At 43.1% G+C, this 27,741-nt stretch overlaps 1 protein-coding gene and 1 pseudogene across 1 annotated transcript in view; both read left to right on the top strand.

Moving 5' to 3' along the window:
- Positions 1 to 27,741, top strand: part of CDH13 (cadherin 13) — a 1,011,953-nt gene that overhangs the window by 118,731 nt on the left and 865,481 nt on the right. The gene's annotated exons all lie outside the window — the stretch shown is intronic.
- LOC139177038 (homeobox protein OTX2 pseudogene) lies at positions 4,062 to 26,056 on the top strand (annotated as a pseudogene).

The raw sequence follows: 27,741 nt of genomic DNA on the forward strand, positions 1-27,741 counted from the left end.
TATTTCTCTGATAATGAGTGATGTTGAGCATCCTTTCATGTGTTTGTTAGCCATCTGTATGTCTTCTTTGGAGAAATGTCTATTTAGTTCTTTGGCCCATTTTTTGATTGGGTCATTTATTTTTCTGGAGTTGAGCTGTAGGAGTTGCTTGTATATTTTTGAGATTAGTTGTTTGTTGCTTCATTTGCTATTATTTTCTCCCATTTTGAAGGCTGCCTTTTCACCTTGCTAATAGTTTCCTTTGTTGTGCAGAAGCTTTTAAGTTTAATTCGGTCCCATTTGTTTATTTTTGCTTTTATTTCCAATATTCTGGGAGGCGGGTCATAGAGGATCCTGCTGTGATGTATGTCGGAGAGTGTTTTGCCTATGTTCTCCTCTAGGAGTTTTATAGTTTCTGGTCTTACGTTGAGATCTTTAATCCATTTTGAGTTTATTTTTGTGTATGGTGTTAGAAAGTGTTCTAGTTTCATTCTTTTACAAGTGGTTGACCAGTTTTCCCAGCACCACTTGTTAAAGAGATTGTCTTTAATCTATTGTATATTCTTGCCTCCTTTGTCAAAGATAAGGTGTCCATATGTGCGTGGATTTATCTCTGGGCTTTCTATTTTGTTCCATTGATCAATATTTCTGTCTTTGTGCCAGTACCATACTGTCTTGATAACTGTGGCTTTGTAATAGAGCCTGAAGTCAGGTAGGTTGATTCCTCCAGTTCCATTCTTCTTTCTCAAGATAGCTTTGGCTATTTGAGGTTTTTTGTATTTCCATACAAATTGTGAAATTATTTGTTCTAGCTCTGTGAAGAATACTGTTGGTAGCTTGATAGGGATTGCATTGAATCTATAAATTGATTTGGGTAGTATACTCATTTTCACTATATTGGTTCTTCCAATCCATGAACATGGTATATTTTTCCATCTATTAGTGTCCTCTTTGATTTCTTTCACCAGTGTTTTATAGTTTTCTATATATAGGTCTTTAGTTTCTTTAGGTAGATATATTCCTAAGTATTTTATTCTTTCCGTTGCAATGGTGAATGGAATTGTTTCCTTAATTTCTCTTTCAGTTTTCTCATTATTAGTGTATAGGAATACAAGGGATTTCTGTGTGTTGATTTTATATCCTGCAACTTTACTATAATCATTGATTAGTTCTAGTACTTTTCTGGTGGAGTCTTTAGGGTTTTCTATGAGAGGATCATGTCATCTGCAAACAGTGAGAGTTTTACTTCTTCTTTTCCAATTTGGATTCCTTTTATTTCTTTTTCTGCTCTAATTGCTGTGGCCAAAACTTCCAAAACTATGTTGAATAGTAATGGTGAAAGTGGGCACCCTTGTCTTGTTCCTACAGGCCAATATCACTGATGAACATAGATACAAAAATCCTTAACAAAATTCTAGCAATCAGAATCCAACAACACATTAAAAAGATCATACACCATGACCAAGTGGGCTTTATACCAGGGATGCAAGGATTCTTCAATATCCATAAATCAATCAATGTTATACACCACATTAACAAATTGAAAAATAAAAACCATATGATTATCTCAATAGATGCAGAGAAAGCCTTTGACAAAATTCAACATCCATTTATGATAAGAACTCTCCAGAAAGCAGGAATAGAAGGAACATACCTCAACATAATAAAAGCTATATATGACAAACCCACAGAAAACATTATCCTCAATGGTGAAAAATTGAAAGCATTTCCTCTAATGCCCGTGTGTTTTAAAAGGAAAGCTAGAGTGGCAAGACCAAGACCATGGTTTTGGGAACCCAATAGTTGACAGAATGTTCAGTTTCTAGATGTCCTAATTTAGAGCCCTATGACAATGCAAAAGATGCAATTGTGTGTTACCTGTTGCTTTATCTTTAAATGAGGGAGAACTGTTCAAGCAATAACAATAATATAAATAATATGTACTTTGCAACTTCTAGTGAGGATTAGGTGAGATAATGCTTGAAAAGTGATAATCTGGGTCTGGGATCTGGGTAATATAACATTTCCAGGTATTGCACATATGAAAACAAAAGAATCAAATGTTTGGAAAGAGGGAATGCAAACAGCCCTCCTCTATCTCTGACCTGCTGGAGAAGGTTCTACTTCTGTCTGTCTAGGTTTTTCCCCTTCCCTGCCCCCCATGACAAAACTGGGAGGAAATGTGGAAGGGAAGAGCTCGAGTCTACATCTAGAAATGGAACTTTAAAATGTGAGGGTGCTGGACAAGTAGATGTGAGAGTGCAGAGGGAATTTTGAAGTCCAATTTGCCTCCTTTGTGGGGCTAAATACTATAAACTGCAATTTGCATCCATTTATTTCTCATTATATCCGAGGCTATAACATGAGACCAGGAACATAGTAGATGCTCAATAAATAGGTGTTGGATAATGAATGAGGATATGAATCATTATGGAACTAGTTTTGGTTGTGTATCTCTTTATCTTCTGAGGCTGAATCACACTCACAGTCACTTCACTCATTCTTAGTTAATTCATCTATTTCTTCATGGAACCCCCTTATCTTTACATGGTTTATGGATGCCCCAGGCAGACTGAATATCATTTTTCCTTTCACTGTTTAAAGAGACTAGTGTTTGGGCATTTTGAGTTGCAGAATTTCATAATTCTTTCAGTTACACATCTCTTGAGACCCCGATTACTGAGACTATAAGCTCCTCTAGAACCATAAGAGTTTCTGTGCAAAGATATTGCCATTATGCATCTTGTGAAATGCTCCCCGCCTCCATCTTCAGCTCAACTCAACAAGTTTCCATTGAGTGCCCAGCGCTAAAAGTCTTAGATGGAAATTGATTCCCTACTCCTTCTATTTTAACTGTCAAAATCATAGACTACATTGTTTCTGACTGAAAACCCACTAACAGCTCCCTGCCAATCATCCCGTTGCTCCTTCCCAGTGCAGGCACTGCCTGGTACCATTATCAATGGGGCATCTATATTGTGAATGGTATTTATTACAAGAAAATCATGTGGCATAAAGAGAATAATTGCCTTCATAAGCATGTATTTTTTTACACTATGAGCTTCCCAATGGGAAGTCATACTGGGGAAAGCATAATTGCTAATTCCAGTGTTACACATAACTCTGAGGAGTGTTTCATGGTCCAACTCTCCGAGTGTCATTTCTTCCTGTGGAGCAGGAAGGAAATAAGCTTCCATTGAGGAATCTACACAGGGCCAGACCCTGTGAGTTCCCAGACATGTGTTTTGCCTTATAATAACTTGAGAAGTACATGGAATCATCTTCATTATGAAAAAGAACCAATTTCACCAGGCTTAAATAACTTCTCATAAAATCACCTCCTTATAATTATGTGAAATCAGGATGTAAGATGAAATTTCCTAGGGAATACACAATGACTCTTTATCCTATACTACTGTTTCTTTGGCCAAATTTAAGAAATGAAGTGTCCCCAAAAGCCACCTACCCCCAAATATTTTCCTCATCACTCCACTTCCCTATCTCAAAGTCCACCATTAAAATCATTCTTCTAAGGCTGGAGTCTTCTTAGGCTTCTGCTAAAATGGGGAATGTCTAGTGCAACCTCTTTTTTTTTCATGCTTGTGTGTGTGTGTTTTATTTATTTTTAATTGAAAGATAGTTGCTTTACACTGTTGTGTTGGTTTCTGCCGTACATCAGCATGAGTCAGCCACAGGCGTACATATGTCCCCTCCCTCTTGAACCTCTCTCCTACCTCCCACCCCTCCCGCCCCTCCTGGTTGTCACAGAGCAGAGGTTTCAGCTCCCTGAGTCATGCGCAAACCCCCACTGTGTGTCTGCTTCACGTGGATAGCGCGCGTGCGTCCCTGCCGCGCTCTGCACTCGTCCCGCCCTCTCCTCCCCCGCTGTGGCCACAAGTCTGTTCACTATGTCTGCCTCCCCACTGCTTCCTGCAGCCTCTTTTTAAGTCAAGGAAAATTTATAGAATTTAGGTCGAAATGCACTCAGAATAATTTACAAAACTCCTATATACAAAGCTGGTATATTTAACACCAGGTTCAGATCATTTCTGAAGCATTGAAACTCCCCCTTTAGCTCTGGGGAGGTCTGAGATCTGACAGACTAGGGAAACACTGCCTTTCCCAGGATAACTGAATGTTGTCGCAAAGATCCAAGGTGCTACACAGATCCTGCATTTGGTGGACTGGAGTTCACACTGGGTGCCGTTCACGTCCCCACTATACGCTTGCCTAAGCCCAGGTTCAGACCTCAGCTCCACAACCTTCTGCCTGATTAGCTTTGGTAGTTAATCTACAGAAGTTAATCTACAGATAAATCAGTTAATCTACAGAAGTTTAGTTTCCTCATGAAAAATCGGGGATATTTCTCTCTCTCTCTTAGTGTTACAGGATTAAACAAGATGGTTCTTCAAAGCACTTAGCCTAATGCTGGACACAGAAAGAGTAGTCAATATGTGGCAATAATAACAGTAGCCATGGTTGTTGCTGTCTTTACTATTATTATTATCCAATACATATTATCCATTATTCAATAAGCTCCAATAGATCTGACTAAATGCCCCCTCCCCACCAATTGCTTTCTTCAGCATTCCTCAGTGCAAAACATGAGATGTGCTTTGATGATAAAACAGAATGTTTACCTTATCTTCAAGACTCGTTTGTACCCAACATACAATTGTTTAAAAATTGCATTTTATTGTAAAAATCTTCAAACCTAGTGAAAAGTTGAAGTTTGCAGTTGGCGCGTGTGCACTCACCATCTAGATTCTGCCTTTAACATTTTATGCCCCACATTTCTGCTGTCTCTCTCCTTCCATGCATCCCTCTATCCATCCATTAATCCACTTTGAAATGAATTTCAAAGTGAATTGTAGACATTAATATACCTTCCTCCTAAATACTTTGGCATGCATATTGTTAACTAGTATTTGTGTATACTTTTTTCTCTTTTGATGTAAAATTTACCCATGGTGAAATGTATAAACCTTACATGTATATTCTCTGAGTTTAACATATGCACGCATCTTTGGAACCTAAACCCTTGTCAAGATGTAGAAGAGTCTCATTATCCCAGACAGTTCCCTCAAGCCTCTACCTAGCCAATTCTGACTCTACCCCAGCAACCTCAAAACAACCACTGCTCTGATTATTGGGTACCATGGATTAGGTTTTTTCTGTTCTAGAATTTGGCATAAGTGGAATCATGCAGCATGCACTCTTAATGCCAGGCTTCCTTCACTCAACATGTTTTTAACGTTAACCCACATTGCACCAATGCTCCCTCTGAGAGTACAAACAACATTTTTTGAGTTGCTGCCAGCAAAAATCTTTCTCATTTTATCTTGCTCCATGTTAGACTTAAATTCCTATGCCATGCACACTTGTCTCATGGTCCCTGGCCCTCGCTTTCCGAGCTCAGGGCCTTTGCTCGCGGTCTTCCTCCCTGTGAGGCCCTGGCCTCTGCCACCCCTTTCCAGCATTCTCTCCAGGGCTCATCTCCAGCCCCAGCACCCTCCTGACTCCTCTGAGGACTACCACAAGTTTCTCCCTGAGCTCTGGACAGAACTCCCAGCTCACTGATGGGTGTTGCTGCTGGTGATGTGGTCCTGCTTGTTGACTAGGAGGGAATAGGGGATGGAGAAAGGAGGTGAGCGTCCCAGGGAGGGGCACTCTTTACTTACAAGAGCCAAATTAAGCAAGGTAAGAGTGTTACCTGCAAGACCCCAAAGAGGAAAGGAGTGAGGAGAGAGAGAGAAGAAGAGCTGAGAGGATCAGCTCTGAGTGATGGATGTGAGTTGGGTTGAGGCTGATGGTTCAGAAGGGAGAGAGGGAAGCTGTAAGGACTAACTGCTCTCATATGTAAGTTGTCTAAGTACGAAATAACTGGATTGATTTTCCACATGGCTGGTGGGAGTGCTTCTCCTCGCTACACAGTCATGCAACATACATCTCATTTTCTCAAATAAACTGCAAGGAAGTCTCTTACTATTGACTGGGACAAAGTTTCATAAGGTGTTTATTTTGTTCCCTGTGGTGACCTGCACACAGGAGCCACAGTAGATACCCACTGATTGCAAATGACACCTCTCCCCTGACTATTGGTTGTAGCAATTAGTTTTATTGATATTTGGGGGGCTGATTTTAATGTGTATTTGACTGAATTGACCATCTCAGCCACTAGGCTTTGCAGCAGCTATGTCCACCAACTCTACCAAGAAAATGGGAACTGGAGACTTTTCCCATTTTATTACCATTTTACTACCATACCATGGTGACATCTCACCACGAATGTTCATGATATAAGGTCAATTTTTGTCTTAAAAATACGGTCTAGTATCAACCTCTGTTCCTGTTGCTCTAAAATTAAACCAGAACACTTCGTACCCAAAGTTTTGTCCCTCGGACTTTAAGCCTAGTGCTTACATCTGTTTATAAGCCAGCAATAACTCCCCTGGGCCTCCCTGGTGGCTCAGATGGTAAAGAATCTGCCTGCCAATGTAGGTTATGTGGGTTTGATACTTGGGTCGGGAAGATGCCCTGGAGAAGGAGGTGGCAACCCACTCCAGTATTCTTGCCTGTGGAATCCCATGGATAGAGGAAATTGGTGGGCTACAGTCCATGGGGTCACAAAAGAGTCAGACACGACTGAACCAATAAACCACCACCATCAGCAATATCTCCACTGGAGGAGGGAAAGGGTCCAACAGCCACTGGACATCAGTCTCTTACCTCTCCATGTTTCTTACTTCCCTAACCCGGTAGACGTCCACAATTAAGACAGATTCTTATTCAGTCTAACAAGAAGATCAGAAGCAATTCAGGGTCAGCAGACTCACTTTTATGCCTTTAATATTTTGTATTTTGCCAATATTTCAAGGTACTTTGAAGGTCCCCTGCTTTCTCATGAGGGCTGGGCACGAATGTTCAGGAGCGATCATTGTAATGATATCTCTCTGATTAAAAAGATAGCTAGTGAAATCGAGATAGAACATCAAATTCAGAAACATCATTAGCAGGATTCTATTTTGGCTGGGTCTAATCTTCTGCGGGGTCACCATGTTGCCTTCAATGAGTCTGACCATTTTATATCATTTAGATTGAAACAGACCCATCATGTCACAGGCAAATGCCTTTATCATATTTAATTAACCCAACACCATGTAATAATCTCCCTGGTAATTATCCCTTGCCAGCACTTGAAAGCATGAAGGAACAAATAAATCCTCCCAGCTGCAGGTATATGTAAGCTGTAACTTGGTGTCATGGCAGAAGAATATTGACAAGTTACTGTGCAATACTAATTATACTAAGAAAATGTAAATGGCTTCATCAAAAAAAGAAAGAGCCAGATGGAAGGTTTTATATACTGTATCCTCATATGTTAGGAAATGGGGTATTAAAAAGGCATCCCGCCCTCTGGATCAGAGAAGAAGGAGGAATAAAGATACCTGTGTCTTTACGGATGCCAGACTGAACCTCCAACTGGGGAAACTGTTTGGAAGGAGGTAACATTCAGAAGGACATTAGTGGCTGTTGGTATTTAGGTCTCATGATGCTACCCAGGACATAGGTGAAGGAATATTACTTAGGCTGATGCTGCCTTTTTCTTGGAACTGACCTGTTTCATGGGGCCCTGGGCTTTTCCTTCATGCTGGCAAATAATAAATTATTCACAAAAAGACACGTACCCACCATGTGGTGAATCAGTGGGCCTGCATTGAGCTGGTTTTTCTAATGCATCAGCAAGAACAGACTTACCTGAATGCATTGCAGTTAAAAAACAAAATTCAGTTGGAAACAATAGACTTAAATCTGCAACAGCACATGGCAGAAAGGAAATTTGATTTCAAAGGTGAGATTTGGCAAGCCTGTGAATGCATTCTGCAAACTGCACAAGGAATTGGATTTTTAATAAGCGTAGAGTTAGTTCTGAGTTCTCTTCTTCATGAATTGCATACCATCTCACCCAGCTGCTGTCTCCAGCTAATGTCACCAGAGCTGAAGTGACAGCCAAAGTCTAACTGTGGCTTGGGAATCATTTGCGTCTGATTCTCTGGCTAGGTTGGGCTGCTACCTGCCATAACACATGGCTGTTATTAGCCTTATTAGAAAACAAATTTGGAAACTATTAACCGAGAAGGGTGTTTGAATAGTAATGTTCTCCCTTACTTTCCACTCCTTATTACTTCATCTGTGTGTGTGTGTCTGTGTGTATGTAGTGCTATTGTTACTCAACCAGTCAATCAAAATGCTGTTTATTATAAAAGTAATTCTCCTTAATTAGAGAATATTTGAGACATAAAAAAGGAAGAGAAAGAAAAGCACTCAAGGGTTGCAGCCCAAACATGATCATTAGTAACAATTTACTGTAGTTATTTAGAGCCTTTTTCCTTTATGCATGCATTTTAAATTGGTTTAGTTTTTATATGGTTAGACTCATCATGAATCATATATTCAATATTCTGCTTAAAAATCATCATAAGTTTAGCCTATATAATTAAATTAGCTATAATTATGCTTTGAGCTGTATTACCATTCCATACATAGATATCATTTTATAATTTTTACAGTCAGTTCTCAATGGCTACATAATATTCCTCTGTTTAGATATATCATATTTTGGTTAAGTATTTCCTTATTGTAGCATTCTTGAACTCAGTATTCTCAGTGTTTTTTTTTTTTTTTCTTTGTAGATTAAAAAATTTAAGCTGTGACTTTGGTATAAATTAAAATTTGTTTGCTTCATTTCATAATTCTTTTCACATTGTTTCACAGTTTTTTTATAAACATATTTTTCTTCAGTTCAGAAGCAAAGTTTTATTCTTTAATCAAACAATGAGAAAGGGCATGCTTCCTTGACAGGCCGGAAGGCCTTCCGGGGGCTTTAGGGGGTCATCAGTCAGTGGGGAAGGGGCGGAGTTCTCACAGAGCGGAGCAGCTGTGGTGCTCAGGCTCCAGGTCTGAGATCCGGGCCCAGCATCCCTGCACGTGGCTCGCTGCCGCCATCTTGAACTGAGTGTCGGGCGAAGCTTCTGCATTCGGTCCTCCGACCTGAGGTGTCAGCCCAGCTGTTTCGTACTTGGAAGTCTGGTCAGAGGCACTGGGTGTAAGATCTCTGTAAGTGGTCCCAGTGAGCAAGTGAAACTAGACAGGACCTAATGAAGCTCTGGTTCTTGATGTCTCATCGCAGAAAAAAATTCAGTGACAGACCAGGTGATAAGTAAGAAGTGGATCTCTTTAGAGAGAAACTTAACTCCACAGACAGTGTGGGCCATCTCAGAAGGCCAGTGCTGCCTTGAGAGAAACACACTCCAGAGAGTGTGGGCTGTTGTAGTTGAGAGTGTCCTATGAACATAATTTTCAATGGTCATATATTTTTTAAAGGCAGAAAGCAGCCTTTCCATCAGGCGGAAAATTAATCAGCCCTGACAGAGAAGCAGAGCTGAGCATGGCGGCCTGTAATTAAGGGATGCATGCCCTTCGGATTATCTCGTTAGTTTATCAAGAAAACATTTATTATAATTAATTCTCAGACAAGTTCTACCACTTCAAACCTACCCAACAAGGACTCTGAATCTGTCCACTCCGGGCAAAGAAGGACCTTCCGCTGGGTCCCCTGGATTTGGGCTGACTTTGCGCCTCCAAACAACCTTAGTATGATGTCTTATCTTAAGCAACCGCCTTATGCAGTCAGTGGGTTGAGTCTGACCACTTCGGGCATGGACTTGCTGCACCCCTCAGTGGGCTCCCCAGCCACCCCTTGGAAACACTGGCAGGAGAGGACGATGTTCACCCGAGTGCAGCTGGATGTGCTGGAAGCACTGTTTGCTAAGACCCGATACCCACACATCTTCACGTGGGAGGAGGTGGCACTGAAAATCAACTTGCCTGAGTCCAGGGTACAGGCATGGTTTAAGAATCAAAGAGCGAAGTGCCGCCAACAGGGGCAGCAGCAGCAGAATGGAGGTCAAAACAAAGTGAGACCTGCCAAAAAGAAGACATCTCCTGCCTGGGAAGTGATTTCAGAGGGTGGAACAAGTGGCCAGATCACTCCCCCTTCTAGCACCTCAGTCCCAGTCATTTCCAGCAGCAGTGCTCCTCCATCTGTCTGGAGCCCAGCCATCCCCCCATTGTCAGATCCCCTGTCCACCTCCTCTCCCTGCATGCAGAGGTCCTACCCCATGACCTATACTGAGGCTTCAGGTCATAGTCAAGGATATGCTGGCTCAGTTTCCTACTTTGGGGGGCATGGACTGTGGATCTTATTTGAGCCCTGTGCATCACCAGCTTCCTGGACCAGGGACCGCACTCAGTCCCATGGGTACCAATGCAGTCACCAGCCATCTCAATCAGTCCCCAGCTTCTGTTTTCACCCAAGGATGTGGAGCTTTAAGCTTGGGTTTTAACTCAACCACTGATTGCTTGGATTATAAGGACCAAACTGCCTCCTGGAAACTTAACTTCAATGCTGACTGCTTAGATTATAAAGATCAGACATCTTCGTGGAAATTCCAGGTTTTGTGAAGACCTGTGATCTTCACAAAAATCATCTTTTTGTGGGTGATTTTTAAATATACTGTGCTGGACATTCCAGTTTTAGCCAGGCATTGGTTAAAAGAGGTAGATGGTATGATGCTCAGACTCATCTTCTGATCAGTGTCCTTGAAGGCATAGAAGGAAAATGGAAGGCCTTAGTGAGGGCCTACCGACCAGCTACCAAAATAGACAAATCAGCCTACTTAATACTTAAGGTCCTGTCATAGTTCTAGGTCATTGGTTTTCCTGATTCACAAGGTGATCGAAAGCAGTCTAGCCATGTGCAACCAAATACCACCAAAAAGAAACAAGCATAACTAAATTGTGAGGGGAAGGAGGGAAGGACATAGCCTTCTTAAGCAGAGGTGTTCCAATGTTTTAGCTAATCCATGGCTGAATCTTAGGAATGGACAGTGTCTCAAGCTCATTCACGTTTCATGACCAACTGGTAGTTGGCACTGAAAAGCTTTTCAGGGCCGTGTGAATTGTGCGACTGACTGTCCTAGTTGCATTACTTTATTTAAAAACTAATGTTAATAAGGAGACAATATGTAGTTTAAGAGACAGTCAGTGTGTGTCTCGTACAAATGGTACATCTGTGGTTTTTAGTCTGTGCTAGACTTCAAAACTGGGATCTCCTGTTATTGTATGCAACCTTGAACTCCACCTCTGCAGGGTTTCTTCTGTGATTAAATAGGTTATAATTATAAGTAAATTCAGAGCAACTGAGTACTTATCTAAAAAGATTACCTTTGGCTGGAGGTGAGCTACACTGAAACTTTACAACAAAATGTCTCTGGACAAGGAGAATAAGAGAAGAGAAACAAAAGGACACTAATTCATCATGTAATTTACTGTTGGTAAGCCCAGCAGTAAAGAGACATTGGTCAATTGCTCTGACCCTGATGAATTTATAAACTGAGATCATCGTTGTTTATGCTTGCAGATGTTAACTGGAAAAGTTATATATGCATAAACCTTTCTTCCTGGCTTGGCAGATATGTATAATTATATTAAAATGGTTCTAGCACACACACACACACACACACACACACAAAAGCCTCATAACGACTCCTTGGTGTTTAACTCCTTTAGCTACTCGTTTGTGTCCAGCTACTGAGATGAAGGTGCTTTCTAACTTTTTAGAATATTAAATGATAGTTTCATTAGTTAATCAAAATGCATTATGTACCAATTATATACAAAGCACTAGGCTAAACTGGTTATATGTGTGCTTAAAGCTTTTTCAAGTTTAGGAAGCTTTACTTAGGATGTCTAAGATAGGTGCCATTGAATCAAGTGGGGTGTGTGCTTTTAAGGTTGTGGGTAGATGTTGCCTGATGGCTTTGGTGAAGCTCTGTTAATCTGTTTTACCACCAGCACTTCATGAGTGCTTGTTTCACCACTTCTAGGCAATAAATGTTATTTTCCCTCATGAGAAGAAGGTAGAGACCGTGGCACAAGGATCTTTACTGGATAATGAACAAAATGTCGGTCCCATCCCTTTGCGGGATCCTCGTTACTTGTTACCCTCCATTGAGCCCTGTCTGACTGCCCTGGTTTTGGGAGAAGGATGGAGCTCAGAAACAAGGCATGCTTGGATTTTAAGGTCACAGAGCTGGTCAACTGGGACCATAGCTTTTCCAGAAGACTCGTTCCCTCTTCAGAGGGAAAGATAAATGGATAAATTTCAAGAAAGAACAGCCAAAGAGCTTAAACTCTGATTCCAAAGGGTGGTGAAAGCTCAGCAGGACATCACACAGTCCTCCTAGCTGGGAGGACTCAGTCATCAACTATTCCAAGTGAAGCTCTGACCTAGAAGGCAGGACAGACACTGTCTTTAATAACAATAGGAACCGCAGCAGCATTTATGGGAGACATATCATGAGCCAGACTCGGTGCTAATCCTCCTGGATGACTTATCTTTTTTCACTCTCCCCATAACCCTAGTCATAGGGACTTTGTTGTTGCTGTTCAGTCACTAAGTCATGTCCGACTCTTTGTGATCCCTGGACTGCAGTGCGCCAGGCTCCTCTCTCCTCCACTGTTTTCCAGAGTTTGCTCAGATTCATGTCCATTGAGCTGGTGATGCTATCCAACCATCTCATCCTCTGCTTCCCCCTTCTCCTTTTGCCTTTAGGCTTTGCCAGCATCAGGGTCTTTTCCAACGGATTGGCTCTTCACATCAAGTGGCCATATTGTTAGAACTTCATCTTTGGCATCAGTCCTTCCGATGAATATTTGGGGTTGATTTCCTTTAGACTTGACTGGTTTTATCTCCTTGTAGTCCCAGGGACTCTCAAGAGTCTTCTCCAGCACCATTATCTAATAAGGCAGGGACTTATTAGGCCCCTTTTATAGATGAAGAAATATAAACTCATAGAGCTTAAATAACTTTCCTAGTCATACAGTTTGTAACAGAATCAGGACCTGAACTCAGAGCTTTAGAAGGCACGTCCTTGAAACTGTCAGTTTGGTTCCTCTGAAGCTGACTGAGGATGAGATGTTATGTTAAAGTGACCTGTTAGAAAGATTCCTAGGCAACACGGATAGGGAGGTGGGGAAGTAAAACTGGGAAAGGGGAGGGTGAGCAAGGGTGTGGTGTCAGGCTAAGTCCTAGAGAGGTAAATTTGGCCTAATCCCCCAGGGAAACTGGAGAGTTGTGGGTGGCACTTCCCTGTTGGCCCATTACGGGGGAGGGGTCTCGAGTGTTTATACCTCTGAACCAACCAGTCCAACCAGTTCTGGGGGCTTCTAGGATGAGAGACAAGCAGGAACATAAATGCCCAGACACTTCCTGTCCTCCCTGATTACAGGCAAAACATATCCTGGCAGCCAGGATGCAGCCTTTGTAAAAGAGAAACACAGAGGCCCATGGTGTGCAGGCACTGGCTTGAAACTAACTGTTCATGAGTGTTGGATGTTAAATTGTTAGGAATTTTGCAAGCTAGTTAACCTCACATTGATAGCTTGAAATCAGCCACGGTGGGAGTAGTTACACCATGGAAATTGGCTTACATTACAAATTAGGGTTCTCCCATCCCCAGAGGTGGTTGTTAAATATTTACCGGCATACCACCGCAGGTGCTGGCTATTAGGAATGAATGCACGCTGGGACTGGTGTGCAGTAAAGTGGCAAAGAGGTCTGAGGGGATGTGGATGGAGCACTGATACTATCTGCCGCCTTGCTAATCTATAGCAAGTGCTAAATTTATTGTAAGCCAGCTCCTCCCCAACCCTCCTGCAGTCACACACACACACACACACACACACACACACACGCACACACACGGCAAGGCAGGGGGCCCTGAGAGGAAGGGAACTGGTGAGAAGGAGGGTGACCAGCTGGATTTCAGGGCAGAGTCACATCTCTGAAACTGGACAGGGCTGGGGTAGGAGGAATCCCAGACAAACCTAGGAAGAAGCTAGATAACAGCTAACGGAACGAGTGAGCATTTTATGGTGCCGGACACTGAGTTAAATGCTTCACGCTGGTGACTCTTCATGGGAGCCCTAAGAGGGAGAATTTACCATCATCTTCACCATCTCGTTTTTACAGATGATGAAACTGAGATTTAGAGAGGTAACTTGTCCAGCGTCATAGGGAAAGAATTGAGCTTTGAACACATTAAGTCAGATTTCAAAGGCAAATCTTTTTTAAGGCCAGAATATTTTCCTGGGAAGTCAACCCATGAGCCAGTGAGATGGGGGTATAAGGTGGTAAAAGGTTCATCAGGATGCCCCAGTATTAACACCCTAATCTTACACAGTCTGATTGTCAGAAAAGGAAATGTAGAAGGAACACCAAAGCCAGAAGTAGTGGTTGGGTCTTGGTGTGGAAAGGATGGTACCCATCTCCCCTCAAGTGATGGAGTTCCAGATACACTGTCTTCCTCTCTCTGAATCAGCTCAAGGCTGGGACCCATCACACAGGATGCAGAGGCTGAGAAAGGCTGAAAAACCTGGGATATGGGCTGAGCCAGTGGACACATTTTCAATCAGGCTTGTCTGAATTCTCTTGTGGCAGCAAAGATAAATGTCCCTCTTATTCTCTGTGGTTTTCTCTGCCACTCTGTGAAAGTCCCTCGTCTCCTTCCTCTGGTTTGCCCATCCCTGGATTGATGCAGTGGTCAGGAGCAAGGAAGCGCAGCAGGGTCTTGGAAGTTGCCACTCTAGCTTCATCACTGCCGAGCTCTGCGCCTCGTGCTTTGGTGCCCCAGGGATCCTTTGACACTCTTTGACACGAGTGGTTTTGTAGGGGGAAGAAGTGGAGGTACTTGTCTCTGGGACACAGTGGAGGCATCTGAAAATTTCCTCTGAATATTAGCTCATTCCAGTTTTCTGTTTGGGGTTTTTTATCTTGGGCCTTATTCCGTAACAGTCTAAAGCTGCCGTTCAAGTGTCATTGTTCTCCAGTACTTTTGCACTTTCTTCTCACTTACAAACATAAAGCAACTTCACTGAAGCAAATTGAACATAAAACCTTTCTTATTTTGCCGGTTACATTTTTTTCATTTTTTTAAATTTAATTTAATTTTATTTTTTAACTTTACAATATTGTATTGGTTTTGCCATATATCAACATGAATCTGCCACAGGTATACACGTGTTTCCCATCCTGAACCCTCCTCCCTCCTCCCTCCCCGTACCATCCCTCTGGGTCATCCCAGTGCACCAGCCCCAAGCATCCAGTATCATGCATCAAACCTGGACTGGCTACTCGTTTCATATATGATATTATACATGTTTCAATGCCATTTTCTTAATTCATCCAAGAATATTGTTTTCCTTTACATCTAATTATTCAATGGAGCTTCCTTTTAAAAAAAAAAGTCTGTCTACCACTAAGTCAAGAATGTAGGTCTGGGGCCATACTGCCTGGGTTTGAGACCCAGATCTTCCATTTACTGTGTACAACTTTAGATCTGTTCCTTACTTTCTATATGTGTTGGTTTGTCCATCTGTAAATTGCAGCTACTTAACAGTACTTTTCTCACAGGTTATTGGGAGAGAGAAGTGGGTGCATATGCACAGAGCCCTTAAAAATATGTCTGGCCCAGAGTAAGTGCTGTGTATTGTCAGCTACAACCATGTATTCTTCAAGTTTTAATCTTGACCTTCAAGAAAGAATTCTTTTATTCAAGAAGCATTTATTCAGCACTTAGCATATGCTTGTTTTTTTGCTATGCTTTTCCTTATCTATTTTGTCTACTACAACTTAATTCTCACCACTGCACGTGTTAAAGTCATTATTGTTCTTGTCTTCTGGGGTCTGAACCCTGGAAGCTCCATGTGCCAGGTGTGCTGCCCAGGATTGGTGAGGCTGTGCTGTAACCACAGACCAGCACAGGTCTCAGAATTTGTTCACAACACAGGTTTAGTTCTCTCTCTTGAGAAACCAAGTCAGGGAGCACCCCCCTGTGAGGGGGCTGCGTGAGCGAGGCTGCCGTCTCTAATTGCCCCTCCAGGACTAACTGTGCTCCTACAATTGCTACCGCTCAGAAAGAGCATTGGGAAAGTCCCCTCGGAGATGCTGTGACCTGGAAAGGAAAGGGGCCACTTCTGCCTACAGCCCATATGCAAGAGCACCTCGAGGTCTCTGCCTAGTGGTCTTAGGAATCGTAACCCTCCTACGTGCCTGGAAGGAGAACAGGGCAGGGTGCAGTGGGCGATGGAAGTCTTCACCACCCACATGTGATTTTGAGCGCAATGCTTAGCCGTTCTAAGCCTCAGTTTCCTTATTCGTGAAATGGGAATGGAAATTGTACCTACTACTACTACGTATAGTTGTGATACGGAGTGAATGAGATATGAGAATGTAAAGCTTTTAGGACAGTACCTGGCACACAGGAAACAGCCATTTTGTGGTCACTAGTATCATTCTCTGCAGGAGAATAAACAGTGCTTCATAAATCAGGGGTTTCCATAGCCACCGCTTTGGATTCAATCATGAGTGAACTTGAGTTTCAGCTCTGTCACTTACCGTCTGTATGAGCCTGGGAAGTATTTTGCCTTCTCTTACCTTCACTTTCCTCATCTACAAAATGGAGTGAACTCATACCCTTCTCACAGGCTGTGTCAAGGGTAAGATCACGAACATGTATTGATTCTTCAGTAAGATGAGCCAAGTGTTTAAAATCTGGTGCATCAGCTGAAGAAACTGAGCCACAGAGAGGTTAAGTAAGATGCTTGACAGTCTCTAGTACATTGGTGAACATTGGAGCTAGGATTGAAAACCAGGTGGTTTGGCTTCTCAGCCAATGACCTTAACTCGTACACCTCACAGCCTCCCGGAGACCCCACTAAGAAAGCTCCCAGCACAGGGCCAGATACACTGCTGATCCCCTCAGCATCAGTGCATTCCTTCTTTGCTTGAATGCATGCTGAAGAAAATATCCTTTAGCTTGTTCCTGGACTAGATTCCTTTTGAGACATATACTGTTGGCTGTTTTCTGTGAATGGATGGAGGTGTGAAAAGAGGAATAGGAAAGGGTAGTATTTATGCCATGTGCCTTTGCAAGAGTCTCAAAACCTGTATACAAAAGAGCCTAGCACAGAGTTGGTGCTCACTGAGCAGGAGCCCTTGATTATTTTTAATAAGCGGTCATGCTTATGGGGGGGTCTCAGGAAAGTGGGACATGCAAAAGGACCGGATGGACAAAGTGGCAGATCTACTAATACACAAGCAGCCTGCAGGCAGGGGGCTTCTCACGTAAGAGTCTATTCGGTTTTGGAAGCACTGGCTTCAACTGAATGAGGAGGTTAAATCCATACTCTGTGTTCTGGTTCCATTGTACCTTGATGGGATGACTATGAAGTTGGCTTTCTTACCAGAGTAAACACCGGTAATTAAAGGTATAATAAGACATGGGGGAACTGTCTTGGGAAAGAACTGGTGAGGAAACTTCATTCTGCCCTTTCTCTACCAGGGAAGAGGTAGGGGGTTCCACTTCCTGCTTTAGTGCAGATAGAGAACTAAGTGTCCTAGCACTTTGCACAGAACTAAAGCCCTGGAAATTTTGGTTAAACCCTGAGACTCAGTTACCAAGCTCAAAGTCAGTTTCTGCTATGTGCCAGATACTGTGCTTTTCACAGACATCCACTTTACCTTTCTCAGAAAACTGATGAAACCAAGGCTTTTATACCTACTATACAGATGAGGAAGTTGAAGATCAGCCTAGCGAGACCTGATGTCAGTCCAAATGTTGTAGAACGGACAATCAAAAAGATGTAACATTGCGGAGATGTAGTGTCAAGATGGTTCCAAGGCCTTTATGTTCCGTAACTCCACAGCATGTTCTTTGTGAACGGTATCCCCTAGAGCTGGGCAATTGAGGAGCCCTGTGTGGGCATGAGCTGAAACATTAAGTAGATGCAACAGGCCTTGTCTTTCCTGACAGTTTTGTACTCTGGTCCATAACATCTCTATGTTGCTTGTCTAATGCTATGTAACAAATTACTCTAAGACTGAGTGGCTTAAAATTGCAAAATTTATTATCTCAAAGCTTCTGTATGCCAGAAATCAGATGAGGAAACTGAGGTACAGAGAAGTTACCCAACATCACATAGCTGGTTGGTGCTTAGGTTGGTGCTTTGGCTACATAAAGGCTGCAGTCATCTCTAGGTTCTACTGGGCATGGGTTCACTTCCAAGCTTACTTATGAGGCTGGTGGCAGGATCCTGTCCTTGAGGCTGCTAGGACCTTACCTCCTTGTTGGCTCTTGGCTGGGGGAAGCCTTCGGTTCCTCGCCATATGGACTTCTCTGTAGATCAGTTCGCAACATGGCAGCATGCTTTTCCAGAGTGAACAAGAGAGAAGAAACAAAGATCCAAAAGGTCAACAAGACAGAAATCATAGGCTTTAGCAACGTAATCACAGAGGAGGCATCCCACCCCCATTGCTGTATTCTATTAATAAGAAGCAAGTCACTAAGTCCATTCCGTACTTAACAGGAGGGGTTACCCAAGAGCATGCATGCAGGATGGCAGGGATCTCTGAAAGTTAGGTACAGCCTACCACACCATCTATGATTACCTGAATGCAAAATAATGCTTCAAATTACTTATGCTGAGTAAAATTGTCTTTCCAGATAGACTTGCTTGTCTTGAGAAGTCAGGCGCCCCCTTGTACCCGCCTACATACTCTTCATAGCATAAAGCATCCCATTCTGCAAAGTCCAGGATAGCCATCAAGCTTTACTGGTCTAGACATATTAAGTCTCTTTTGATAACTTTCTATCCAGCTGCTTTGATCCATGATGCTAAAGCCAGGAGAGCTGCTAAGTTCTGAGTGATGCAGCATCGCCATGTAGCTGCCATGTCCTTTCTACAAAGTATGTGCTGGCCTTTGAAGTAGTCTCCCTGGAGTGGAAGACTTTCTGCTTTCTCATGATGCAGACTTTGCCTCAGACCCCATTGCAGCTCCTCTTTGGGAATGGCCTTTGGAATCCCACCAAAACAAAACAAAAATCTGCCTCCTTTCTTTAAGATGTGATCACCAGGAAGTATTTATTACCTATGGCTGGCTGGGAGGCATCCCCTTCCTTATTTATTATTCCATTTTCTTCCTAGAACTAAGAGTTTTGATCTCAGCCCTAACCAGAGCCCTAGTATAACAGCTTTATGCTTTGGGCACATAGGCGATAGGAACTGGTATTTAATCATTTCCAAATTTAAGACATGGCAAAGACTACCACCCCCCTTCCTGTCTTTCAATAGGGGATTTAAAATGTTAGATTGACTGTCTCGGGGACTGACATCCTAGATTGTCAATCCTGGGATAGTTTTAAATAAAAGTGTATGTATGCGAAAAGAGAATGATCAGGAATCCACCCTGAGGATTGCTGGGTATGTTCATAAATCTCAGATGGAAATATTGAGATCCCAGAGAGTGAGGAAAGGTGCTGGGCTTTGTAGCAGAAATGAAAGAAAGCCTTGAAGTGTAAAGATTGGGGCGGGAGGAGGATAAAGCTTGAGGAATCAGCCTATTAGAAGTTACTTTTTAAAAGTAACTTAAAAAAGCACAAGTCTACGCCATGTGCTAAGTTTCATTATAAGCACTTGAAACATTTAACTCCTAGGAGGAAAGTGTAAGTTGCCCCATTTTACAGATGAGGAAACTGAGGGACAGAGAAATTGAGCACTTGCCCAGTGTCACACAGCTGGTAGGAAGCAGTCCATCTTAAGAACCTATGTCTCTGCCATTGCACTTTGCTGCTTCCCAGAACCATCCATCCAGAACAAAGCAGAGGCTGCTCCAGGAATTCCTGTGCAGAGCTCAGGGGTCCCTGTGAAATCAGGCTGCTTGCACAGCAGGGCTTATTCTCCGGGGTTCTGGAGAAATGATTGCTTACCTGAGGCAAAAGTAATTTAAAGTAGGTTGTGCAGAAGAGAGGATTTGGGAGTGGATGTAGAAGGATGGTCAGTGGTTCCAAAGAGCAGGGCTGTAGGAGGCAGAAAGGAAAGCCAGAAAAAATGGGAAATGAGGATTTAAACTCACCTAGGAATTTCCCCGTAACCAATCAGCTCTACTTTGGGAACTTCCCCGGGTACTACCCTCTCCCACTGGAACCAGATAGCTGGAGTTGTTTAGACTGGGGAATGCAATGACCCAGGGTGTCTGTGTGAATGTGTGCTTACTCTCACATTTTTGTGTAGTTGATGGTGGCAGGAGGATACTGGGGGGAGGTTAAGTGCAGACAAGGGAAAGGAGGAGGGTCATGTCTTGTCGCACACACATATCTTTGACAGCAAATCGATCTGTCCCCCAAAGAGCCAGGCACATCTGTACATGTGTATTACGTCAGTGGCACCTTTCCCAGACAGGTGCACTTCCAGGGACACAGTCTCTGCCCTTGTGCCAAGAGCAGATTTCTTTTGCCCAGGATCTCAGGTGTATAGGTGATTGATATAAACAAACTGAAAACTTGGTTTAAATCAAGCAATGAGTTTTGCAACACATCTAATGACACAATCTCTTGTTCCCTTTTCATTTGTAGCAACTGGGGGGAGAGGAAGGCTACTGCTGCTGCTGCTAAGTCGCTTCAGTCATGTCCAACTCTGTGCGACCCCATAGATGGCAGCCCACCAGGCTCCCCCGTCCCTGGGATTCTCCAGGCAAGAACACTGGAGTGGGTTGCCATTTCCTTCTCCAGTGCATGAAAGTGAAAAGTGAAAGGGAAGTCGCTCAGTTGTGTCCGATTCTTAGTTACCCCATGGACTGGAGCCTACCAGGCTCCTCCATCCATGGGATTTTCCAGGCAAGAGTACTGGAGTGGGGTGCCATTGCCTTCTCTGAGGGAAAGGCTAGTACTATACATTTAAGAGGAAAACCATGGGCATATTTACAGACCCAAGTGTTTACAACAGAATTGGTTTATTAGAAAGTGCTGTCTTCACGTCCCCTGCAAAAATTCAAGGAAGGACCTGGGGATTCAAGGAGGTGGAGGAGCCCTCTCTCATTGCCAGTCCTTCCTGTGCTGTCTGATAAAGGGTGTAGCCAGCAGGCTAGAAGCAACTGCAGGGGAGCAAGGGATATAAATTTTCAGTCATGACAGTCCCTAAAGGATAAATGACAGCAGCCTGTGCAACGTGCCTTCTGCTCATTTTGAACTGACTCTTCTCTTCCACACCCGAGCTGACATATTAGTAAATTGATGCCAGGTGATGCTGACATTTTGTAATTATCACTATCTATAATTTTCATCTTATTCCATTGAATATTTTGATCATTTAAAATAGAGTAGCATACCTAATAGTGGTCATTAGTTTAGCTCAAGGGAAAATTCATGGTTTAATAAACTCACTCTAGAAATAACTTACCAAAATTACAATTGGCATGATTACCTTCCTATTTTTTCATAAAAAAATAAAGCAGACTAATTTTATCCAAGCTGACAGCTTTTCTCTTTCAAACTGGCTCATTGTTCTATTGTTTTCTTAGAGGAAGGAAGGGACATCCATAACACAGTAGTAGTAATAAAAAACGCAATAACCGAACACACGAAAACAAGGGTTATGTTTCATCTTACCTTTGGCAGGAGCTGAACACTGTACATTCTCTTATTTTCTGACTCACCATGGACTGGAGCGAGGAGAGCCCTGTGGCTTTGAAACAAGGTCACGTTTGGGGGAGTCGGAGTCAGAACTCTGGCCTGCTTGTCTGAAGGGGCCGCTTTGTGAGGATAGACTGGGCAGGCGGCGGTTCTGGGCTTGACTCCCTTTCTTCCCTCAGTGCCGTTTTTGTTTTAAAGGTATCTTCTGCAGCCCACCTCTAGGTTCTTTTTAGGTATCATTTCTGAATGATAAAAGGGCCAGTTTTAACATGTAGGCAATTATTTTTTAAAAGGTGCTGGGTCAGTTTTGACTGTGGCTGGGCAGTGCTGTTGGGCGACCACAGGGGAGCTTTTCGCCAGTTGGCCAATAGGTGGAAAATTGGAGTATTCCCCGTATTCCTTCAACTCTGGGGAACACAGTCCCCAAGGGGCCTGCCTGTTGTTTCACTTGCTGGCAGTTTGGGGCTTGTGAGTTTATTTAAGGGATTAATGGTTGGAGATTATCTTAGTGGAAGTAAGCAAGGTTAATATACATATTGGCGCCCTGATGGTTGAGGTCATTCTTCATTTATTCATCTAGCTACCCACTCACCCTCACTCATCAAGCATCTGGTCATCCTGTATTCACCTACCTATCCATCCACCCATCGATTAATCCATCCATTTATCCATCCATCCATCCATGCACCAACTCATTTACCCACCTGTTTACCTATAAATCCATTTATCCATTCATGCTTTCATTCATGCTTTCAACGCTCAACTACCCTCCCATCCATAAAGATACTCTTATCCATCCATTCAGCCACCCATCCTTAAAAAATAATTTAGCAAACATTTATCAAACCTCTAGGCTTTGGTAAAAGAGACATTTAAGTCACAGTTCTGTTCTTAAGGGGCTTATCATATCATACAAGAGTCATAAGCAAAAATTACATAGTAGAATGCTGAGCTCTACTATAGGGAACTGTGCCATGTGGCTGTGGGAATTCTCCAAGAAGGACCGGCTTGCTTTGAATGATCCAAAAATGATGTGCATTTGCAAAGCATAATGTTGCACATGGTAAATATGGGAGTTACTACTGGGTGGGAAAAATGACAACAGGAAATTAGGCAGTGGATGAATGTCCAGGCCCTAAGTTCTCTCTGCATATTGGTTTGCTGTTCAGTAGAACCCCTCATATGCAGGTGGGGACCCTGCCAGGAAGCAGAAAGTATTGGGGTATTGGGGTATTAATGCACCAGGCAGGTGAAGGAAACGGAAGCAAGGCCTCAGAAAGCCAAACAAAGGAACTAGGATTCAGGATGGGCATCTGGTTCTGAATGAAGGGAAACAGAAAAGAATAAACTAATGGAGGGATGAAGAGATACACAAATGAACTACATATATATGTGGATAAATACATCTTAGGTTATAGACCAAATTGCAAACTCATATTCAATCAACATAGACACTGAATATAACTTTGCCTGCTGACATCTTTGACCAAAACCAAGCCAATAACAGCAACATCACTCCATCACAATGCACAGGCAGCAGCCGCCTTCTCTCTGCTTTGCTCTTGCTGTCGGTGAGCCTGCGGGAATCCTCACAGGCACAAACTGCCTTTCAGCTCCAACTGCCTGGCACTCAGCTCTGCAAAGAGGCCTGGGCGAGGCCTTTATGACTTTCCCAGAGGCCTCTGGTCTCTATTGAAACACAGCAGCTGTTACCAGGGGCAACTCCACTTCCCAAACAAGAACATAGGCTGTGTGGAGCTTTTCCAGGTGCTGTGGGCCCAGCATTGCCAAAAATGCCCGAGACTCACACAGTCTCCTCCCCACCATGAAGCTTAAATAGATTGGAAGCAAAAGCTTGTTGACAACAGGTGTGGCTCAATGTGAGAAAATGTTCCATTTCGTTATTGCAGGGTTGGCACCAAGGGGCATTTCCTGGGGAAGAAATAGGCTTCCAGGAGCATGAGAGATCCATACCCAGAGCAGAAAAGAGCTCACTTCCTCCCTTTCAGGGCCGAAGATCCCACCACTAGATGAGCAGGTGCTCCTCATATGTACAGAGGTTTCCATAGCCAAAGGAAGGCTGGGCAGGGAGGTGTGGGCTTCCCGGCCAGGAAACTCCAACCAACTGACTGACTAGGCTCTTTGTGCTGGTGGGGAAGTGGCTGCATTTTCATTAACTCAGCTAGATTAACTTGCTCGGCAGAATCTGACAAAGCTTGAGACAGAGATTGGGCTCTGAGGGCACAGAGAGGCAACCTCTAGGAGGTGGGGGTCCAGCCGTGAGACTACTTGACAGAAACCCCAAGGACATTAGAGAACTTTGATTCATTTGAAAAATCTGGCTAGTGATTCCTTCTATCCCTGACCTGTCGTAGGGGCAAAAATAAATTCTGCACTGAGCTAAATAGAATTGGTTGCTACGTGATATTCTAATTTCCGTGAGAAAACTGTTCAATTTTCTACTTCTTTGAGATGTCCTTGCCTTCTGATTGTAAGGGGTCATCCATACTAGGGTTTTACATGCAAATTACTAGAGCAACAAGTAAGGATAGAGAGAAACCTAAGAGGCAATGGCAGCTCTCTTATAAGAAACACTAGTAATCAGAGTATTCTTAGTTATTAAGGATTAAGTCCATGGAGGGAAAGAGTTAAATGGATTTAGAAAATTTTTGTTAAATACAGATTTTTTTTCATAATATTATACTTTGTCAGAAACTCAATTTGCTTTTTCCTTCTATCTCCTCGGGCTCCACATATACGTTCCCATGGAGCTGTGAGTGTGTATGTGAGGAAGGTAACCATTTTTCACTCATTTCCAAGACCTAGAATCCTATGTATTCGGATCCTAATGTATTAGGGTGGGCAAGGATGGTGCAGGATCAGATTGACCTTGAAAGTTCAGTGGTTTAACAGTACAGACTTCATTTCCTACTCACGCAGCAGTTCTGGGCCAGCTGTTGAGGTCTGAGAGTCTCTTCCATGAGGTCATTCAGGAACCCAGGCCAATAGGCGGCTCAGCCATTTTCCATGTATCAACATCCCAGTCCACCAGAGTGAGGGACTGTCACAGCTGCTCACAGGGAGGTTTTTATGACCTGCAGCTCAAAGTGGCACACAGCCGCCACTCATGGTCACATGACCACCTACCTGCAAGGGAGGTTGGGAAATGTAGTCCCGCTGAAAGAAAGGAGCACTGATTAGGGTGGACAGCTTACGGTCTCCTCCACACACAGCTTTCATCATTGTTGTTTGATCCCCTCACTTACTGGAGGCTTGCTGTGAACACTGCGTTGTGATAGGAGCTGAGGATATAGGGAAGGAAGAAAAAAGTGCTGATGACTAACTGTAAAAGTCATTAATGACAATTTTGATAAGGGCTACACGGGAAAGCTACAGGGCAGCATGACAGCTGGTAACTATCTCTAGGTGAAGGGGAAAGAGGAAGATTTCTGAGAAGTGACCTTTGTGCTGCAGACCGGAAGACAGACAGACAGCCAGGCTACAGCATGAGGAAGAGCATTTTCAGAAGAGGAACAGCAAGTGAAGAGCTCTGAGGCAGAAAAGAAGTTAGAACATTTTAGACCCCTCCAAGAGGGCAGTGGGGGCTTATGAACATTGAATAAGCCATAGATAAGTTTGAATGAAGCAGGAAATATGGGTGGGGATGAGACTGTAGAGGCCTTCATGGGCTGAGTCAGAGAATAAGGGCTTCTTTTTAAGAGCAACGGGGAGCCACTTGTTGGTTTAAGAAAACCTTTGGTATGATTAACTATGGTTTTAAAAAATTTGTTCTGTTTAATGGAGCCAGAGTAAGGAGGCTATTGCAGTCTTTCAGGAGAGTGATGGGGTACTTGGTTTAGGGGGCTGGCAGGGGAGACAGAGAGAAGTGGAATGGGTTGGAGAAGTATGTAGGAAGGAGAAGAGATGGGACTCATGTCTATAACAAGTCAGGAGGCAGCCCTGAGGTCCTAGGTAGGCAGGCTCAGGTTGGCACTTGGGTCATTTGATAGTGAGACAGTTTAGCCATAACCAGTCTGTCCTTTCTCTCTCTAGTTTTACCGGTTTCTTGACTTCAGATCTATTTAATAAAAGTCAGCTCTTTAAAATGGATATTTGGTGGAGCTCAAATTCCTCCTCACTCTGCACTTCTGTGGACTTTGATTAGTATTCATGGTAGAGTGGTACACCTGATGTCCTCAGCAGGCAGTTCCAACACCAGTGGGGAGAGGTACAAGATAAATCACTCCAAGTAAATGACTAATTAATCATGCTCTTGATTTTAATAACATATACTGTCTGGCTCAAGATTCAGCTGTCTATAATCTTGCATTCTATTCTAAAATTTTGGTAATCAGTAGAGCCACCCATGGATTCCTAATTGATAATGGCTCTTTCCTTCTTTTAAAACAGTTCAGAATCAAGGCATATTCTCATGACTGTATGAAGAGGAATGAAGGGAGAGAGTGTGTGTGTGTGTGTGTGTGTGTGTGTGTGTGTGTGTGTGTGTGTTTATCTCAAAAAAAAAAAAAATCCTAGATATTTCAGGATAATCTGTGAGACAAATTTGACACTCACATTGAAAATGTGTAAACTCATTCTGAAAACATCTGTGGCAGAGGGCTTGCTTGCTATGTATCTGTGCTCCTTCAAATCAGAAAACTGTTATTTTCAAGGGTGGACAAGTACGGTGAATCCTTAGCAGTAAAACATGCCTCACTGGTGCGTGGCCTCCAAAACATGTACATCCATAGTGCTAGGCACCATTTGAAGATTCAAAATTTCAAGTGAGTCATGGCTCCACTTATTTAGAAGAGAGTGCTCCATAAAATATCCCACTCCAGTACTCTTCCCTGGAAAATCCCATGGATGGAGGAGCCTGGTAGGCTGCAGTCCATGGGGTCGCTAAGAGTCGGACACGACTGAGCGACTTCCCTTTCACTTTTCACTTTCATGCATTGGAGAAGGAAATGGCAACCCACTCCAGTGTTCTTGCCTGGAGAATCCCAGGGACGGGGGAGCCTGGTGGGCTTCTGTCTATGGGGTTGCACAGAATCAGACACGACTGAAGCGACTTAGCAGCAGCAGCAGCAGCAGCTCCATAAAGTAAAATACAATTCACTTGCAAAGAGTTTATCTCACTTGGCAAAATGAACCCATGGTCTTATTACTAAAGATAGTTCTCCACTAAGCTGGTCTCAGGCTGGGCAAGGTAAGTATCTGGGCAAGGCAAATATCTGGGCCAGGTAAATATTTGAGCAAGGTAAATACCCAGAATTCTTCTGGAAAAAGAGTCCCAAACTTTTAAAATGATTTCGTTGCCCTACTCATTTGTATAGGTGGACATGGCCAATTTACTGGTATCAATATGTACACTGCAAAAAACAAAACTAAAAAGGATATCAGAGCATATACCTTGGCAGGAGGGGCAGGGAGGCGGGTGGGTAAACAGAAAACATGTCCCATTTGACTCATTACATTATTTGAAGGAAATTGCCATTGGGAAGGTGTGATGGGGTGGGGCTGATATCTGATGATGCTAGAAAAAAATACACTGACTGTGTGCAAAGACTTTAATCATATATATATATCTGTGCTGTGAGCTTTATCCTGTGAACCAACCAAAAATGTTTTCAGTTCGGTTCAGTCATTCAGTCATGTCCAACTCTTTCCGACCCCATGGACTGCAGCACACCAGGCTTCCGGGAGCTTGCTCAAACTCATGTCCATAGAATCGGTGATGCCATCCAATCATCTCATCCTCTGTTGTCCCCTTCTCCTCCTGCCTTCAATCTTGCCCAGCATCAGGGTCTTTTCCAATGAGTCAATTCTTAGCATCAAGTGGCCAAAGTATTGGCATTTCAGCTTCAACATCAGTCCTTCCAATCAATATTCAGGACTGATTTCCTTTAGGATTGACTGGTCCCTTGCAGTCCAAGGGACTCTCAAGTGTCTTCTCCAACACCACAGTTCAAAAACATCAATTCTTCAGTGCTAAGCTTTTTTCATAGTCCAACTCTCACATCCATACATGACTACTGGAAAAACCGTAGCTTTGATCAGATAGGCCTTTGTTGGCAAAGTAATGTCTCTGCTTTTTAATATGCTATCTAGGTTGGTCATAGCTTTTCTTCCAAGGAGCAAGTGTCTTTTAATTTCATGGCTGCAGTCACCA

Source organism: Bos indicus, chromosome 18, assembly GCF_029378745.1.
Source record: "Bos indicus isolate NIAB-ARS_2022 breed Sahiwal x Tharparkar chromosome 18, NIAB-ARS_B.indTharparkar_mat_pri_1.0, whole genome shotgun sequence".
In the NCBI taxonomy this organism is placed as follows: domain Eukaryota; kingdom Metazoa; phylum Chordata; class Mammalia; order Artiodactyla; family Bovidae; genus Bos; species Bos indicus.